The 19,677-nt window shown below is 46.9% G+C and overlaps 1 protein-coding gene across 1 annotated transcript in view; it reads right to left on the bottom strand.

Moving 5' to 3' along the window:
- The window catches only part of PLXNA2 (plexin A2), a 319,252-nt gene extending 305,050 nt beyond the window's left edge, over positions 1-14,202 (bottom strand). Inside the window, exon 1 of the mRNA XM_074977826.1 lies at positions 13,859-14,202. The gene's annotated coding sequence lies outside the window, so the exon portion shown is untranslated. The remainder of the gene's footprint in view (positions 1-13,858) is intronic.
- Positions 14,203-19,677: the final 5,475 nt, after the last annotated feature.

The following is a 19,677-nucleotide window of genomic DNA, read 5'->3' on the forward strand; positions in this document are numbered from 1 at the left end:
AGAAGATGCACAAACTGGTTTCTTTCCAGGAGATGCCAAAATTAGCCTTAAATCGCACAATGGGGGCTGCTGGTCACTCAACACTTCAGCAAATCCAGCCCACTCAGAGGATACAAGGTAGAGCTGGAATACTTTGATATGCTATTTTTATATTTTTCTTGGAAAGCGACGGTTTGTTGAAACAAACATTTCACAGGAAAGGGTTGGTTTTGACCAACATATCAACTTGAAAAAAGTGCTGGGAAGAATGTTCTGAAATTATTCTAACACTTTGTTATGACATTTTCCCAATAAAAAAAAATTCTGATTTTCTAGTTTCAAACAACTTTTCATTTAGAAATTAAAGCTTATTATAGCAAAAACAGAAACAAACAAAAAACAACCCAAAAAAGTCACAACTGAAATGTTTTGAAATCAAAATGAAATATTTGGACTGATGAACCTTTTTAAGTTGGATTTTTAGCTCACAGAAATGTTTGAGATTTTGACTTTTCATCCTGTTTTGGTATGGGAAATTATTCAAAATACCTATAATTTCCACGGCCTAGGAAATTTGTTTTCTAAGCAGCTCTAATGCTAGATACAAGTTGAACTTCTCTAGTTGGGTACCCTCGGGATCTGACCACTGTCAAATGAGAGAATTTCCAGGACTGCATGAGGTCAACATTGTCTGGCACATTACCAGAACTTCCACTGCTTACTTGGCTCTTAGAAGAAATTTAGGGGTAAACTGGAGATAAGTAACAGCAGAGAACACAGGACCAGGACTGGCAGCTGTAAACAAATTTCATGGGACCACGGGAAACTCAGCTGCACCCATGGTAACTTGTCATCCGGCTAACTAAAATCAGGCTGGATTTTGGATGTTGCCAGACCAGAGAGGGCTAAATTAGAGAAGCTCAACCTCTACTTGAAAACCTATCTTGTCACTCATCCAACTGATATATCTTAATTCCCTATCCTAAATCCTAGATCACAATCTTCTCGGGACATGGCCTGTCTGTGTTATTTGCTTGTATAATGTTTAGCCCTCACCAAACGTTTCAACTAAAGTAGTTCATTGGCACTATGTATTACAGTGTTTTAGTGTGATGTCAATGCTTGGAACCTAAATTATCACGAGTGACTACTGCTGCTGGTTGCTCAATAGGAGAGATCCTCAAAGGAACCTGATCTGCAGAAAGCAGGTGTTCAGGAGTTCTGAAGAATGGGCCCCTTTCAAATTGGTATCCAAATTTACTACTTACTGTAGGAAACATGGGCCTTGTCAACCAGGATTCAGACTGACAATCATATAAGCTACCCACCAGCTACCAGCCAGATGGTAACAACTTTCAGCTACTGCCCCCTGGGGGGCCAAATGAGAAGTCAAGTGGGGAGCTTCATCAGCAAAAATGTATCCAGTTTCTACCCAACTTTCAGGAACTGAAGTTTCCTGGTGGCCTACGATTCCTGGAGCATGTTTCATTTTTTAACAAATTACAAAACATGCTCCCAAGCCCTTAAACAGCAGCTGCCTTTGTCTCCTTAGGAGGATTAGTTCTAACACAACACAACCCGTGACAATCTGTGACCACCTCAAAGTCAGAAAATTTATTTGGTGGAACTGATGTACCAGCAATGCCTACACCACAATTTCTATGCCTTGAAAAGCCCCATTACACAAGACCTTGCGTCAGAACATTATTCTATCTCCAGCAGACAAGCAAATAAGGGCTCCAAATCCTTTCTTCAGCTGAGCTCAAAAGTGTTTGCTGATTCTCTGTCGTTGCTATGTGAATTTAGAGCTTGCACAGAGCAGCTGCCACCGCACAAGGACTGAGACATAGAGCTTTGGACGACAGGGCTATGCTGTTGGTCTAAACAAAATATAGCATGGCACATTGATCAGAGAAGAGCTCATTATTTCTGCTAGAGTTAATCCAGCACCAGTGGCAGAAAGCTGTAAGTTTAAATATTGATAAGTGATCGATCAGAGAAAAATTCTATAGTGGACCTTTTGCTGTTGTACCACAGTACAGCTAAAGGATTGTTGTTGACACAAAATCTCTCCCTGTCCCAGCTCTATCATCTTTCATAAAAGGATCCCAGTGTGAATTACACCTGCAACACGTGCAAGATAAACAAATATTAACCCTTCCCAGAGGCACTTATAGGACAGATAAGCTCAACGAGTCTTCCCTTCCTGAACAATTGGGATGAGGTTATTTTCGGTCCTCCATCCGAACTGGAGAGAGCATACGAGATTGGGTGTCCAGTAGAGAGACTTGACTGTGTGAGAATATCATGGCACCACGATGCTGTATTACTAAGTCTGTAGTATACTTTATCCCAAGTGTCATATCGATCAGAGACACTCAGTTTCTACTTCCAGGTCTCACTAATAACCTGTCAGGGATGGCAGCTCATGGGTATGGAATGATCAATGTGTAATAAAGTGTTTTTAAAAAATCACCTTGTAATGTACTCTTCTCGTTCTCTTGCACCCTTTAAAGCTTCTATTAAAAAATAGAGGTAATTCACAGGCAAAAGTAGTATGCTTAAATAATATATAAAGGCTGTCATATAAACCAGCAAGAGGCAGGCAACTCAAGCATGAGGCCAATTCTCCATCCTGCACGCTGGCCATTGTACCTTTTGGCTTAATTGGAAGTTGCATGGGTCACAAAGACAGCTTTCCATCTCCCTTAGTCTTGCTAATTCCAGTGGATCTAGCCAGTCAGAAAGAACAAAGTACCTAATGTGTCTAAATCATATTTACTGATTGTGCTACCTTACAAAATCAGCCAAAGTGTTGCAAGTTGCTGTGCCTAGAATTGCTTTTATAGTATTCTCTAGGAAGCAGGGAGCCTTGAAGTCCAATTAAGAGATTTTGTTTAACAATTTTAACAGTGCTGCAAATGCTTATGCCTTTATCATGACAGTCTATACCATTATGCTCACCACTTTCAGAAGAGATTACGATACATTTTGCACAGAGTATGCCTCTTGAGGTATCATTCAAAATATCATCAACTGCTGAACATTACTGTCCCAATAAAACACATGTACCAACATTGTGTGTGATGTTATAAGAGTCTACTAGACATCGCTGCTATAACATACTCCAAGTTTACATAAAGCAGGCCTGAACTAGTCTTTCAGAAAAAAAAGACCAAGCAAAACCCAATCAGGTGTGAAAGACTATTATCTGCTTTAGTAGCCTCTCTTTTGTGGGACAAGATGTGAATTTCTATGTCATCAGAGGGGTGGGTTCAGACCTCACCTACATGCAAGACTATTTTTTGCTAATACTCTGGCTGGGGGTAATCGTAAAAGAGGGGAGACTGGGAGAAGAACGAGAGCAGCTTCCCAAACACCTCACTTCCTTCCATCTCTCCTCACGGCAGCTACATTACTTTAAAGATATAGAAAACATCATTAAGCACAAGAGAGCAGTGGTCCTGGCTGGAAGGCTTTTCAGCTAGTACAGACTGCTCTGAACTTTTGGTGAGACAAAACATTTTGCTTTTAAAGTTCACTCAGCTTATTAAGTTACGTAGCAGTTGGCATTTTATTATCAATCCTGATTTTTAAAACTATCTTTCTGTAGAAAATACACTCATATTATTGTTTAATCTTAACCACTGTGTTGGACAAGATTGTGTGGGAAACTCCATATGGGATAGCAAAGCCAGTTAGTGTGTATCAGTTTTCTCTGGTGTAATGATGGACTTTTGATGAGCTTGTACTGTTCATGATCCTTCCAAACAGTACAAGAGTCGCATTTATGAAGGATGAAACTGGGACTAGGGATGTGTGGATGTCACCCTATGTAATTCAAGAGTGGCTGGCTAGAACATTCATGTAACATAATTAGGAGTGGTTTTGTACACTGAAGATTGCAAGAACAAGCCATAAACAGATGTTCTCACAAAGAAGCAGTGTAAAAGGCATGCCAGGGTACAGAATTAAAGGTGCAAAGCTGTCCAACAGTCTCGATTCTGACCTGGAGACCATCATATACAAAAATTGATGATTTTCTTCAAGACTCGGATCCTGGAGTCATGGATTTCCTTCTTTAAAAAAGCAGTTTTGCAGCCCTCATGCTTAGAGAGAAAGGCTGGTATCTGAACTCCACAGACGCAGACAGCAGGAAACAAATAATGCCCCAATAATTCTTATAACTTTTAAAAAGCTCAATTTAAGCCAATCCCAAAACTTTGAAGGGCCATACTCATTACTTTTGAGTGCATAGGATTGGCAATGTTTCATACACAGCATGATAAATTACATGGATTCAATACCTGTGACCCTACAAACACGCCAGTGCTGGAGGGCAAGGGACTCAATGGCATGAGATAATGAGTGTCAGATGGCCTGTCCAATTCAGTGTCTCCCAACTCGTTGGGGTTATAATCGTCATCTAAGGGATGTCACGTAACGTGGCACGGGAAAACTAACAACTCACTGATCCTTAATATTTATGCATGATGTGCGTAGGCAGCGTATTTTAAGAGTTATGGATATTTCCTTGGGCAAAGGTCTTTCACCTAGGAAGAAAAGGAAAGCCACCCCCCTGGGCTTCTGTGGAAGGCCCTGACTGAGAGAACGTCAGCCATGGCTGGAAAAGGATGGATACTGGTAAGAAATCTGTCTCAGACAAAGACTGTATTTGAGAGCTACTGCAGCAAAGTATTGTAACGCATCCAGGGTAGCAGGGCATGTTGTGAAAACCTCTTACTTGCCTAGATGGCACCCTCAGATTGCTGTGACAGTATCTTACTCTGGTCTTGCTTTTTCACAGACTTGTGTGGGTTTAACTAACACAGTTCCAGTTAAACAGGTACAAGTTTGTGTGTAGGCCATGCTTCTCCTTCATTTTTCTCTAGCCAACTTCCTGTTATATATTCCAGCCCCACAAGGACGGTGGTATCTAGGATTCCTTGCACGGGCGCCAAAGACCTGAGCCACAGAGAAGCCATTTTCCTCTTTCTGTTTACTTTACATAGTCTTGCTCATTGTTCCCAAGTCAAAGGCAGCTACTGCAACATGCACCAAGCTGAGCCCTTAAGATGGCACAAGTGAGTCTATCTAGATCAAAAACAATGATGGATGCACATGGAGAAATTTCTGACAAGTTTTCATTCCTCATGCCTGGAGAGAACATCGGTAATTCGATCCAAGCTGAGTCTGGGCCTGACAGCAGCTTTGGGAACAGATTGAGGGAGAGACACTTTCTTGAAAATCGCCTTATGCAGAAGAGCAAATGACCACTGCCCAAGGGGCTTCCTGTTTTCTCCAGCATTACTGGATTTCCTGACACAAGGTAAAGGGCAGTCAGAGCTTTGCAGCTTGATGTTGATCAGTAGCTGCCACTGAGTGAATTAAAATGGTTGTTTCCAAATGGTGGTAATTGCCACTGAGGAGCTGAAAAGTATAATAAACCATTTTCTTTAGCTCTCCGTGATGCATATGGAGAGTGGCCTCCCCCTGAACCATTAGCTGGTTTCCCTCCAAGCTCTATGGTGGGCAAATGAAGGCTAAAAAAAGACCTTCCTCAAGTGGTGTGGGGGTGTGGATGTGCACCCTGTAACCTACTGGGACACATGTTTTACACTTCCTCATTTGTGCAGATCCACAAAAAACATGAGGCTGCTGCAGCTACAGACACTGATTCTTTAGGTCCAGCTTCAGCAGCTCATGATTTTGTCTCTGGTTCAGTCCCTGCTGGCAGCCCACAGGTATCCATTTGAAGCTTGTCAGTAGCACTTTGGAGTCACCTGCAGGAGTCCCAGATTGGACGTGCTCACTCTTCTGCTGCCCAAGCTGCTCAAAAAGCAGGCCCTGAACCATCCCAAGGCGCATGCTAGCTTGCTATCAGAATGTGGCTTCCATAATCCCAAGCCACACATACTGGCCCTTAGGAACTTTGGCCTGAATGGGTAAACTTGTAAGTAGTGGGCTTCGTAGAGGACCTGGACGCCCAGCAAAGAGTTTGCAATTATTGTACGAGTGTGTGTGTGTGTGTGTGTGTGTGTAAACCAAAGTGACAAACTTACCCACCATCAAATCCTGAAAGTCTGAAAGGTCAAAACCAGATAGTCTACACTCGAGCAAGGTTTGTTGGTAGAGCTGGAATGCCTTATGATGGCAAGGGGAGCTTTTTGGAAGTATAGATACACCAATTCTCCAAACAGAACAAGCTATACTAACAAAAATGCTGGCACAATTGCAACTACACTAGGACTTCTGTTGTTATAGAAAAGTCATAAACCCCACACCCGGACTGCCTTTGCTATACCCCCGAATGTTTAAGTGTAGGGCTTCCCTTTACCAGCTGGGCAACAGCTGTGAAGTGCTGTCTGGCTCCCACCTCTCCAGCCAAACAGCAGCACTCCAGGGCTGAGCAAATGTTTCTTTAACACTCCCTAAGAGGGGATGGGGGACGCACAGTGTCACCAGGCTTAGAGGAAGGACGCTTTACTTTCCTGTTTAGCTTTTGGCACTTAAATAACTGTTGTCTTGCTCACAGTTTGGACCATCCCCCCACCTTGTCCCCTTCCCCCATCCCTGAGAGGCTTAGCATGCACGCCTCTGGCTGGAGCAACTCCTGCTTGTCCCTCTGCAGCTCTGTCTCAGGGCATCTGGTTGCTTCATTAATGAGCTAAAGAAAGCAGCAGCAGCAGGAGGAGGAGGGCGAGGTGAGAGGTCAATGTAATATTTACCCAGACGCCACCTTTCACTTTTGCACGGCAGGGAAGTCGCTTCAAAGCTAGGAAAGGGCTGCGGGACACATCCCCGGGTCCTGTTGGTGAGGCTACGCTCATATTAACACAATAGAGCCACTTCCAGCCTAGGTCCTACCAGGGAAGGGAGGCCCTGGAACGTCTGGCAGTGCTTCTCAACCTCTAGTCCATAAATCAGCATAGTGCCCTCAGATTGTTAGGGGTCTGCCTATCCTGCCCTCTGCTGCCACTGCTTGGCTTCATGCTCTTTCACTCAGGCCCTGGTCAAACCTGCAGCTAGGGCTGCTGGGCTCCCACTCCAATGCTGTTGGTTTTGAACACCCTTTTGTTTCAGAGCTGTTTGGCATTTGGGGCTCAGACCTAGTCCCTGCAAGTACCCAGGCTCTGCACAGCACACACTGTGATGGATGGCAGGCTGGCAGGGATGGTCTGAAGAGCTTGGAACGCCCACTGATCTCCTATACACTTACTGCCATTCTCTAGGCAATGTCAAGATGCACAAGAAGCTGCCCCACGCCTGGTGACACAGTGCAACATTTTAAAGCACCTTTATGCTAAAGGCCGTGCTATGTGCAAAGGCAACATACAGCCAAGGATGTAGGATGGGGACATGCCACAGGTAGGATTTTTAATTGCTGGGCACTGGTACCTCATTTGGTGACTACTCATGTGCTATTGAGCAATGTGTTGGTATAGGAAGTCTACTACTAGTACACTGCTATGGTAGAGTGCTTGTGCCTAGGTCAGGAGGACTCCTGGCTTCTATTCCTGGATCTAGTAAAAGCCTCAGAATGAGAAAAAACGCCTCACAGTGCCTCAGTTCCTCCTCTGCAAAGGTTTTCCTCCAGCTGTAGAGGAAAAACTTAATACGAGATAAAGCACTGTAATTTTGGATGAAAAGGATGCCAGAAATTATTAACTGCATCTAAGGCAAATCATGGCTTTAACGTCATCCTCCAGCACATCATGCGAAGAGTCCCAGCATCAAACCTTTCAGAGCTTTGCAATACAGGATGAGCTGTGAAAGTCAAGACCCCGGGCTACCCAGCACTACTCTTCATGCAACAGCCTCTTGACTCCTCATGCAACAGCCTCTTGAATCCTCACAGAAAGAACAGGGCTTGAACTCACATCCCAAAGACACTGGATGCTATGAATCTTCATTAGCTCTTTAGCAGTGAAGGCTCTATGACATTTAGCTGAGTAACTCCAGTTACATCCAGTGGGACAACGGTGATGCACTTGCACAAAGGCATTTCATGCTGGAGTAGACCAACTATGTTGGGACAAACACAATGGCTATGCTACTCCTGCACAGACTACAAACTGCTCCCTATACTCTGGCTACAACAAAATGGGCATTTTTACCTGAGCGGCCTTTCATCTCCTCTATAGGTTGCGGGCGCACTTCAGACAAGGGACTAAAGAGCACACCTCATTTGCTTTCCCTTTGCAGTGGAACAGCATACATCTGCAGCAGGCAGGATGGTGGGCTTGGCTGATAGGCTCAGCCCAGCTCACTATCACTCGTCCTTTTAAGATGATCTGGACTTTTTTTTTTTAATGTATTATATATATAATGTGACTCTGATGCCTTTTATCTCCTGCTCTGAATGTAATTTTAGCCCAAGCAAAGCAGGATTAAACTTTCATAACATGATACATTTATCTTGCTTTTCATCCCCTCTCCCTCTCCCACCCCTTCCATTTCACCCACCAAGAAGTTACAATCACACCGAGAAATATGAGAAGGGATATTTTGGACCAGAACAAGGGAGCCCCCTTTTTTCTTTGCACCCCATCTCTACCACCTGCCATCCTGTGCAGCAGCCAGAATCACCATTTAGGCAGCAAAGTTAGACGAACAATATTTTTCAACCCCACTGAAACACAAGTTTGGATTATAACCCAGAAAAAAAGCTCAGCAGAGAACACACAGCAGATGATCAGGTTACAGAGATACAGCACTGACATTTGTTATCCTCACTTATTTCATCTTCCTTTTTATATTTATTTTTAAGTCTTGCCAGGACGATTTTACCACTACCTGAGAACACCTGCAGTCAGGTCACAGCAGAGACAACAGAAAGACAAACCATGCTGGGGAGAGCACATCTTTCCCGGACAAAATGACATTTGAGGCTGGGTGAGTCCACAGCCACAGGACAGGTGGGAAATCAGCTACAATAAGTCTGACTTATCTGGGGATCTCTGAAAAGCACTGAAGTCTTCCTACCTCTCCTGGAAGGGCTTATTTTCAATAACAGGAGGTTTTCAGCAAAATGGTGGGTCAAACTCACAGCCAGTGCTGCTGATCACGCCTCAGCCCAAAATGTCCTTTCACTGTAACGTGTCACTGGAGCCCAAGGGATGAGATGGTCAGTTTCAGTGGCTTCCCAAGTTAAATTTGCTGACAGTTTCCTGCCCTTTTATTTCCTCTCTCCCACAAAAGCAGCTGTTTAATACATTTCAGCCTGATCTGCAGGCGCACCCTCTAGTGGCACAAGATAGTACTTCAAGCAGCCCTCAATCCATTCTCGTTCCATCTTCAAGCAATAACCTTACCCTGGAAAATTCATTCCCCCTCAGACTCACACCCGAGCTTGAGCGCACATTACTCTGACCAGCTCATGAATTGTTACTGCTGTTTGGCCTGAGCTGTTTCCAAATTGCTTAGGCCAAAGGTGAATCTGCATGATGGATCCTGTTGTAGGGGAGGAGAGAGGACAAGGAAAAAGGAGAGTGGAACAGCATACAAAGGGAGCACAACTGTTGAAAAAATTCAGATGCAAAAGATCTTTCCAAAACTAAACTTGGCCAATAAAATCTCTTTGCATTGCAAAAGCTGGGTGGCTTTTTAGGCAGGTTTTTAAACCCCCAAAGCCCGGATTTGAGGAAAAGCTCAAGTCACAAGTGACGTGAGTGATGTGCTCAGTTTAGCCTTCTGCCATAGGTCTACTTCCTTAATGAAACTGATTCCCTATTCTGGAACAGAACTAGGTTGGAGGCATCATGGAAGAGCAGCCTGGCTACAGGGTAGCACAGCAGAAGGCTGGGGGACAGCATTCCAGCCACACGTCTGTCTTCAGAACACCATAATAAATGTATATATTTTTTCTTTAGGTAATGAGGAAGAATCTGAACGTAAAATCCATTTAGGCAGCTGCCGAACACCTCTCCAGGACAATATACTGCCTGGTTCTTCTTTTGTTCCCAGTTTCTCTTCTTTATTCTCAAAGCTTTCTACCAATCACTCTTCACAGACAAAGAGCATTTCATGCCTCGGCCCAAAATGTCCTTTCGTCTTGCAGACAACTGAGCTTCAATCTCATGGGGGAAAAGTGGCATTAAGAGGGAAGGGGTATGGATCCAAGGAATAAGTGAACATACTCCTGTCATATGTGGGATGCTCTAGGCCATAACACTATAGGTATCAGAAAACCAGTCATCAAGATTGTGGCTAGACCCAAGGAAAAAACTTAGTAGTATCTCCCTTCAACCCTTCCGCTTCCCGTCTTGTCCTCCTGTTCTTTGTTGTCCTCCCAGCCTCTTAGCCAAGCCCGTGAAGAGATTAACACTTTAAAACCACATTTACACTAATTAGCCATGAAATCTTTGTAACTCAGTGAAAAAAATATTTCCCTCGAGGGATTTTTGTCCATTCATCACTGTTTGAATTGCAGGGGAGATGGAAAGAGATGGGGGGAAAAGAGGAAAAAAATTAGAAAATCCAGATCTAATGAATTACTAGCAGAATGCCCCCAAGGGAAGCAGACAACAAGTGTAAACTGCAAGCACCTCAGAGGGAGACCCACTTTTTACACCAGCCTGCCGAAGAGGTGGTTCAGAATTCTTTCTAGTTAACTGACTGTAACACAATGCTCTGGTCTCTTAATGATTGGGATAGCTTCGCTAGCACTCCCTGGCGCTCTCATTGGTAGTGATGGACAGAAGTACATTGTGCCCCCCAGGCTACGTGTACAGACAGCTGTGTGCAACTACACCAGAAGACAGCTGGGTAAAGAGGGGGAGAGGCTAGAAACCACCGTGAGGCCCCTCATGCTGGGTTTTTAATGATTATTTTACGAAAGGAAGCCATTTGTGAAGGTCTGGGTTAGGGAGGAAGCAGGGAGAGCACCTTGCCGCAACTTAGATCCCATAAATATTTCACATCCCCGGTGTAAGAATGATTATACACTGCCAGTTCCTTTCCTCTGTATTTTAAACATCTCACCGCCTCCTTCTACTTTCTCCCCGTTTGTGTGTTTCTTGTGATTTGCCCATGAAATAAAGATTAGCTGAATAATCAAGCATCTTTAGAGATGTGAAAGGGCCTGTCTCAGGCTCCTGAGTCAATTCCCCCCCGCCCCCTTCAGAATGCTAGAGACAGAGGAAAGCAACACATTCTTCACCTGCTAAAACCATCCCACTGGAGGACTGGAATGAAAAGAACAGGGAGGGAAGTGGATGGACAGACCCCCTCACAGTTCCTCATGGAAATGGATTGGTACAACAAGGAAGAGGGAACATTCTCCACCACTTCCTTATTAAGTGTTTATTTTTGAGCTATACAAGGCCAACTGAAACAACACACTCAGTGCAGTGTTTGGACAGAAGCACGGGTGTGGATGTGAATACTTTCCTGCCTGCAATGGATTTTACCTTTACCCACTAACCTGACCCTCCCTGAACAAAGATACTTTAAGAAGTAACCTCGCAACCTTTTGCATGCATCACGTTGATACCAAAGAGCAAGCAAGACACTTCCCCTAGCACCCCCCCTCCACACGTACCCTGCAGCATCCAGCTATTATATCCGAAGCAGAAAGATTCCTATCACTTGGGAACATCAGTGCGAAAATACACCAAAGCCATCAAGTCATTCCTTCAAGGCTTGCTCCAGGCTTCGACTGCACAGAGTTTCCACTGCCAGCCTTGGAGCACTGAGGGTCTCGGGGGCAGTCCATCATAGCCCTCATACACAGCATGAGAGTCAAATAGCTTTCTGAAACGCCACAGCTTCCAACCCACAAACGGCTTCCAATGTCCTGTCCCTGCAGCTGCTTCTCCTGCCAGTTTGTCACACAGCCATATGCTTTGCTGGAGAGAGTGAAAGAGCACAGGTCAGTTGGAGTCACTTCTCCCTAAAAACAACAAGGAGTCCAATGGCACATTTAAAGGATCAACAATTTTATTATGACATAAGCTTTTGTGAATTGCAACTCGCTTCATCAGAAACATGAAGTGAAATAAAAGAAACAAGGGGTAGTAGGGCTGCAGAGATGGATATCCCTAATATGTTTCTTTTTCTTTCCCTTGATTCATCTGATGAAGTGAGTTACAGCTCACAAAAGCTTATGCTATAATAAAATGGTTAATCCTTTAAATGTGCCACTGGACTCTTTTTTTTTTTTTTTTTTGGTTTTTCTTTGCTGAAACAGACTACCACGGCCACCTCAAAAACCTTTCCTCTCCACTGCCACACACCTAGACACAATGTGGTCAAAACTGGTTTGTTTTTCCCCTCTCTAAATGCATTCATGTTGCTCTGCTGAGGAGCAGGGGAGAATGAAGGGTTAACGGGAAGAGGAACACATGGTGTGATGAAAAGAAGCTATTCCTATCATGTTTGTGGATTTTGTGCGGATTCTAAACAGCATCTGTTACCTGTTCCCATTGCACAAACTTGTTAAAAGCCAGGGGGGAACTCCACAAATAATTACAGCAAATAAAGATATAAAGGCAATGAAGAGTAAATTGGGTTACTTTATTTTCTTGCAATGAGCACCGCTGATAGGTTAGGAGAGTTGAGTGAAGTGCCTGTATTTTGCTATACAAACCATTTCACAAGAGAAACTGAACGTTTTAGTTACTCTTTAGCTGAGTTATTTTCCTAAAACCAAAGCTAATCTGGTTGGCTCTCTAAGCAGCTCTGAGCTGTCCTATTGCACTCAGCGGGAATGGGAAATTGGCCAGGGGCAGCAGCAGCAGAGGTACATTATTTTTGTAAGAAGAGTAATCTCTCTGTGGTTTCTTTTTTAAACCCCTCCACTCTGAGGAGGGCACAGATTTATTTGGAGGCAGCAGCCTCTCAGTTGAAGAAGGAGATCATTTGATTTAACTTTCAGAGGCATGAAAACAATGGGATGCCCAGCAAAGGAAAGCAGAGCCTGTGTCCCCGAACTCTGTCAGTCAGAACCATTTCCCCATGGGAATGTCAGGTGCCAGGGAAAGAATGGGAAAGGAACCCCTTAGACATGGGATCTTAGAGCACGACTTTCTACTAACACGGCACCCTCGTTCCCCAGGTACCCATCACACAGCCTGGACCACGCCAGTCATCTGAGGAAATGGGTCGTACCCACGAAAGCTCATGACCTACTCCATGTGCCAATCTCTGAGGTGCCACAGGTCAGCTTGTGGTTTGTGACGCTACAGACTAAAAGGGCAGCCGATCACACAGGCTCCATTGGTGACCCATCACTCGCTAACCCCTCCCCAGGCTAGCTTTGGGCACTGCTGGGACCTCAGCTCTAGGAACTGACCCTGGAAGGAAGGCTGGGCTGGCCTATTCTAGGTTACACCGGCCGCGGGAAGAAGCGAGGACAGTACCTAGATGTCCTGCCAAACAAGGTAGGGTTTAAGGGGACAGAGACACAGGCTTCTCCGGAGAAAGCACAGCGGGACACATCATTAACCCTCCCCCAGCACCCGAGATTGGGCCGGGGGGAGGGGTCCCTGGGACTCGCTTTAGCATTCACCAGCTCAGCGGGAACTTTTTGCCCGCTTCTCCCCGCCTCCTGCCGGGGAGCCGCTGAGAGCCCAGGAGGAAGAAAAAGGCACTGGCAGAGCGGCTGGGCGACGGCACCGGGAGGCAGAGCCGAAGCGCAGCGTGGCTGCGGGGGCCCCGAGCGCTCGCGTGCCGCCCCTCGGGGTCCAGCTGCAGGGCGGGGAGACGGGCGGAGACCCCACGCTCGCTCCGGAGGGCCAGGCGCCGGGGCAGTGCCTGGCGAGGCAAACCTGGCAAGCGGGGGCTCGGCTCGGCTCCCCGGTGGGCGCCGCGGCTCTGCCGTAGCCCCCTCCCCACGCGGGGCGCGGCGGTGCCCGCGTCCGGCGGCCCCATCACTTACCGTCCCTCCCGAGCCGCGGCCGTCCGTCTGCCGGGGGCGGGCAGCCTCGCAGCTAGGGGGCGGGGAGCCCCACGGCCCCCCCGGGCAGGTACATCCAGCGGCGGCTACTCCGGCTCAGTCCTCCGGCGGCAGCGGAGGCTTCAGGCTCCGAGCCCCGGCGCGGCGGCGCTCACACGGCCCCTCTGCGCCTCCCGTGCCCGCCTCGCCGCCCGCTCGCCCTCCGCGGACATGGGCCAGCCCGGGCCGCCGTCCCCGCGCGCCGGCTCCCAGCCCGACCTCCCCGGCAGGGTGGGCGCCTTCCCGCGGCTCCCGCCCGGCACTGGCAGCGCATCCCCCCGGCAGCCGGCTGCCTGCGAAAGCCAGCCTCCCGCATTACCATGCAGCTCATTAACATAGCGGCGCGGGGTTAACCCTTCGCCGGCCGCGCCGGCACCGATACGCGCCCCGGGCGCAGCGCCGGGCACCCGGCGCGCCGCGAGCTCCCCGCCCCGCCCCGCCCCAGCCCAGCCAAAGCCCGCTGCGCACCAGCCCCCGGGAGCTGCGGGGGGGGGGCGGTGACCCCCAGCCCCCGTTGTCCACCCAGGGCGGCGGGTGCTACCGGGGGGCTGACGCTGCCTCTGCGTCGTGTAAGAACCCCAATCGCGGGGCAGCAGCTCCCGCCCTCGTCTCACACAGGCCCGGAGCAGCACCCAGACTCGCCCTGGCCCAGCCTGCAGCGCCGCCCTTCGGGAGCTCCGGCTGCCCTGCCTCGGGCGCCTGCAAGGGCGAGGGGGCAGCAATCCGAGGAGGAGACTGAGAATCGCCCCCTGGTGAACTCCGGCCTGAGGATCTCGCGGGGCGCCAGCACAGACCCATTTGCACAGGATTGCTCCCTGCTGGCACCAGCTGCGTGCTCCAGTGAAGGGGGGCCCCAGAGAACTCAGTCCTCTGCACCACCCCCCCGCCGCTAAAGGAGAGAACCTCACAGAACTGACAGGAGACTTAGGAACTGGCCCTTCCAAAGCTATTTGAGATTCTTGGGCCTGGAAGAACCAGGTAAGTGCAAAGAATTTTTAACCAGCCTTCCACCGTCCCACTACGTTTTTTTCCATCCTCGGATCATCAGTTTTGTGATGTTCTCCACAGCAGGTGTGGATGAGCACCACCAATAGAAACACGCACTGCTCCTCAGCAGCCGAATTTTTCCAGCACGCAGCTTACTGGTAACACTGGCATCATTAGGGGAAGAACAAAGAACAGCTTCCACAGTTCAAACTCACACTGCACTGACACCTGAAAACCCTAGGTTCTGTGTCCCCCTGTGCTGTAGTCCAATACTACTGAGCCCCATTACAAAACCTGGCTCCTGTAGTGAGGGCTGAGCACTTGGAAAGCTAGGTCCCTGTCTTGGCAACCACCTTCCTGGCAAATCCCCTTTTGCCCCCTAACCCTCCCAGGTGTGATCCAGGTCATTATTCCATCTGGATCCTAGTTTGCTACAGGAGAAGGACCTGCTAGAAGCATTCTCTCACCTCATGCCATTTCCCTTGGCAACTGCTGTCGCTTTAGGTCTGAATTAACCCAACCTCTTGACCTCCATGGCATGGTACCAGTCTGAGAGAGGTGGCTGAAGCAGGAGCAATCTTTGGTGGCATTGCACAGGGAAGGGGGGCGGTGACTGGGTGGTTATTGTGTCCTTTTCTACCGCATCGCTTTGATGTCTCTTTTTAAGGTAGTTAGAGCCTTGAATGAAGGGGGCTCTTTTGGGGGTAAATAAGTAAATTAAAGCTGATTTTGTTAAAAAGCAGAAATGGTCCCCAGCCATCTCCTGAGCAGGTGCTCACTTCCTTCATGTATCAGATTTAGGTACTGCCCTCTCACCCATAATGGCAGGGTTCTTGTAACTAGATGGTTGCCAATGGGAGTGTAAGCCACAGGATGTCATGTGGTATCTTTGGAAAGCTGGAGCCTGACACTGTTTAGATAAGTCATTTAACTGAGTTAGATAATAGTCACAGCCAGGGTTGCACTCAAAGTAAGTGGAAAGCAAATTAAAATAAAGAGGGAAAGGTACCTGCAAGAACAGCTGACAATCAATTCCATTGCCTCAGGGAGGCAGACAACTATTTACGTGGCTTCCCAGGTCTCCTGCGCAGAGATCCTGAACATGCTGCCCTCAGCACTAATATAAAAACAGCTACCCGCAGGTTCCCTTCATTCAGCTGAGCCAGGGTATGTGGTGGCCTAGTGCTGGGAGTGACAGCCACACAGCTGTTGATTTTAAGGAAAACAGCTTCATCACTGAGCGCAGAAGCTACAGCCTGACTTGGACCCCAGAAGGATTCCCAGGCTCTACTTCCTAAGCCTTTTAATAAAAAGGAGAGACTAAAGTCAAATCTGCCCTTCTCTCCAGAAATCCAAAAACACAACTAAGGGGAAGAAATTAACTTGAGTGTAGAGATTCTCTAGCTGCCCTCTAGTGTCAGGTCATATGTCTGCAGCTAAAAATATCAAAGAGCCAAAAGAGAGGAAATTTCTTCCCTCAGCTGTGTGTGTTCTGTTCACTGGGAAGGTAAAAGCAGAAGTGGCTCAGTTATATACCAGAGAGGAACTCCACCCTCTTTGTAGTGGGCAACAGCACACTCGGGCCTCGGGCTGCCTTTTCACCTTGCAGAACTGGGGTAGGAGAGTGGTTGGTTTTTTTGTTGGCGGGGGTTGGGGGGTTGAGAATGGCAGGAAGTGTGAGAAGATTCAAACCTATTTCTGCTGCTTGCAACTATCATTAAAGAAGTTTCCCAGTTTGGGGAGGCAAGACAATAAACTGAACTCCTGCACCATGGACAAATGGTTATAAATACTCCCCTACGGTGGGTCAGTTTCTCCCCTTCTTGTTTGTCCGCAACGGTCTGAGGAAGGATTTTCTTTTCGAACCCCATCTCTACAATTCTGCAGAACATAGAAAGCAGGTGCCCTGTCTCCCACTCACAGGCCAGATCTCACTCCCACTGAAGTACATCAGAAGACTCCAACTGACTTCACTGGGACTTGGAGTAGACTGAGTAAGGATATGTAGAATACAGCTGTTTAGATCAGGAGAGTGCTCAGCATCTGCAAGGATCATGCCCTTAGCAAGCTCTGCTCTTTCATTATTCTCTCCCTGGCTGATATATTGACTGTGTCTTTCCTTCACAGCAAACTGCACTAAATCCCATTACAAATACCAGCTTTGGTTAAATCCTCGTCTCACTAATGCAATTTCTCCTTCCACAGAAAGCCGTACAAGGCGGGTCAGAGCATCTCAATCATTTCTCTCCTCTTTGCAGGACTGCATCCTGTTTATTATTTACTAGTGGCAAATTGTTTTCCCGTCTGGAAGATCTATCTCCTGCTAATTACAGGGACTGTTGAGTTAGAGAGCGACTTAAGAGGGCAACAGAGGTGGCCACTGCATGGTGCATTTGAGGAGTGAGGGTTTATTCTGTGGCATGAGATGGTGCAAAATAGCACTCACCTGGGGTTGTCAAGGCTAGAGAATGTGAGATGTCATACAAATGGCACCATTGGTCAAGTTTTGTGGCTATTGGGTACTCTGGGTGCCAGCATGTCCTTACCCAAAACAACTTAAGGGGAATCCTCCTCTGGGTTTGCGTGTCCTCCCATCCCTGAAGTGGATGATGTACTAGAGCCTGGGAATCACAGGATGCCCTTTTGGCACTGAAAGCATGCAGTGATCACCAGCATTTACTGCATGGAGGTGGGGTGGAGAATGGAATTGTAAAAGGGATGTAGTGAGAGAATATACCTAATTGTTGCACTAATGTGTGTGCTGTGTGTTTTGGTGTGTGTGCCTGCCTGTGCATGCAAACCCATGAATATCCTGTGCATTAGTGTATCTGCCATGCCAGAACTCTCTTTTTAGTGTTGTCTGTTATTTACAGGCATGCTGTGTATATATTGCATATAAATATACACGTGTGCGCGCTCTGTGTGTGGATGGTGTGTTTGAGTTTGTCTAGGTATGCTGTGCCAGTACTTCATTATTTACGCATGTGTAAGGATGTTATTTTGTGCATCTTGCACATTTATTTTGTGAACATTGGGGTGCATGTTTATTTTGCGTAGTTCCTGTGCTTTCATTTTGTGTTCGTCTCTTGCACGTACATTTTGGTGCATTGTTTTATATTGTCCCAGCACCTTGTGAATACACACATGCATGTGTATATTTCTGTGTGCGCACGCTTTGTTTGTGAGATACATTATGCACATATCTAAAAAGAAAACTAACAGCACTGCATGACACCCCTTTTTATCTGTCTGGCATGAGCCAATTATAACCCACACTGTGATGACATGTGGATAGGCTCCCAACACTCACATGGGAACAACGTGTCACTTTTCAGCCACTTCTTCAAACAGTCTAGGAGCCTGTGGTGTTCACCACTTGTGACCTCTTCCAAACCGTGAAAAGACACCCGGGAAAGTGGCTCATTTACAGGCATGTTGACGGTGAACGGAGAACACATATCACAGAGAGCCAAGGAGCTGTCCCTTTTGGAAACCTAATACGCAAGACCTTCATGAAGAGCAGCTGCCTCTGTGGTCACCTTTGAGGGTACTCTCCTGACATGCAAATCCCACTGTCTGGTGTATTTTATACAGTAGTTTGGCTCTGAGAGCTGCAAATCCAAGAGGACAGGACTGGAGCCCTTTACTGCTAACCACAAACAATGCTGCCTTTTCCTCCCCTGCGTTGTGAGCACTGCCACAAGAAACGTGTCTCTGGAGCATGCTGCTCTATCCTACTTGGCAATAGTAGCCCTAAGCCTGATCTGAACAGGCATCCTTAGGTGCTGTTTATATTTGGTCTCCCAGCAAGCCCAACTCCCTTTCCCTCTAACCAAGCAGGATTCCCATAAGGCTGCCTGGCCTTTGTGCATGGAGGGGGTTGGGGAGGAATAGTCTAGGCTCCTTTGGGCGAGGGAAATACAGTGTAGTGAAATGAATGAGATGCAGCACTTGAGCCCGTACTGTCTCTGCTTGCATTGGCTCATAATAAAAGAAGGAGAGAGGCTGGAAAGAATCTCCTTTTCTTCCACTGCCTCCCCCCCCAGCTGTCTTCAATCATTCCTACTGGGAAAGGCAGGAATTGCTAGTTTGCCTGTGGCCACTTCTTGTAACTTGCCCCTTGTGGAAGGTAAAGGAAAATGCTTGTCTACATATAGGCTTGGAAGGGATTAGATTTTGAACAGTGCATGTCAGAAAGCATCGATTTCACCAACACACAACCTAGTGGAAAAATATTTCCACCAACAATAATCAGAATTTGCAGAAAGTCAAATTAAGAAAAAATGTTGCTCAAGTACCTCCCATTAGAGTGTAATTTCAGGATATTTACGATGTATACTGTCACACACAATGTCAACTCTTCATGTTTTAGCCATTCTAAAGCTCTCATTTTTTTAATATTTTAATGTCTCTGGTCATTAAAAATGTTTATCCCCTCCAAAATTTCCCACAAACTGTAGAAATTTAAGTAAAAAAATGAAAAGCTTGAAATAAAGCATTGATATCACCTGTCAAAATTATAAAATAAATTCTACTAAACTTATCTGTATACAGACAGAGCCCTGCGTCTTCCCTGTTCACACGTCCACTGGATAGACAGATGTATCACAAGTTAATGCATATATGTGAGAACTGGGCACAAGTTCAGAACCCCCGCCCCAAATATGACCACTCCTTAACTCTAGTGAAATCCAGATTCAGACTGGGTGGCTCAGATGCATTCCTTGCATATGCATTGAAAGGTAATGAAGGAGGTGTTTGAATGGAGATCTGAT

Source organism: Carettochelys insculpta, chromosome 26 (genome assembly GCF_033958435.1).
Source record: "Carettochelys insculpta isolate YL-2023 chromosome 26, ASM3395843v1, whole genome shotgun sequence".
Taxonomy (NCBI): domain Eukaryota; kingdom Metazoa; phylum Chordata; order Testudines; family Carettochelyidae; genus Carettochelys; species Carettochelys insculpta.